This window comes from Clupea harengus, chromosome 12 (genome assembly GCF_900700415.2).
Source record: "Clupea harengus chromosome 12, Ch_v2.0.2, whole genome shotgun sequence".
In the NCBI taxonomy this organism is placed as follows: Eukaryota; Metazoa; Chordata; class Actinopteri; order Clupeiformes; family Clupeidae; genus Clupea; species Clupea harengus.
This window is the reverse complement of record NC_045163.1, coordinates 24,699,849-24,700,092: the sequence shown is the minus strand read 5'-3', so window position 1 is coordinate 24,700,092 and position 244 is coordinate 24,699,849.

Here is a 244-nt window from a genome sequence, read left to right as displayed (position 1 = left end):
GGAGATTTAAACCCTTCTTATATGTCCACCACGTCACGTCGCTGTTTAGGTCAATACCTGTAAAGAAACTGTAAAAAATGACTGTCTGCTTGCGCGATCTCCTAATTATTTCCTCAAATTATCTCCATTCCATTAGATTCTCCATTCCATTTTTTTCCCTTTATAAAATAGCATATACATTTGACATATTTGTTTTTCTAAATATATAATCTGCCACAGGTGGGTTTTCTGTATAGGTTTCTAT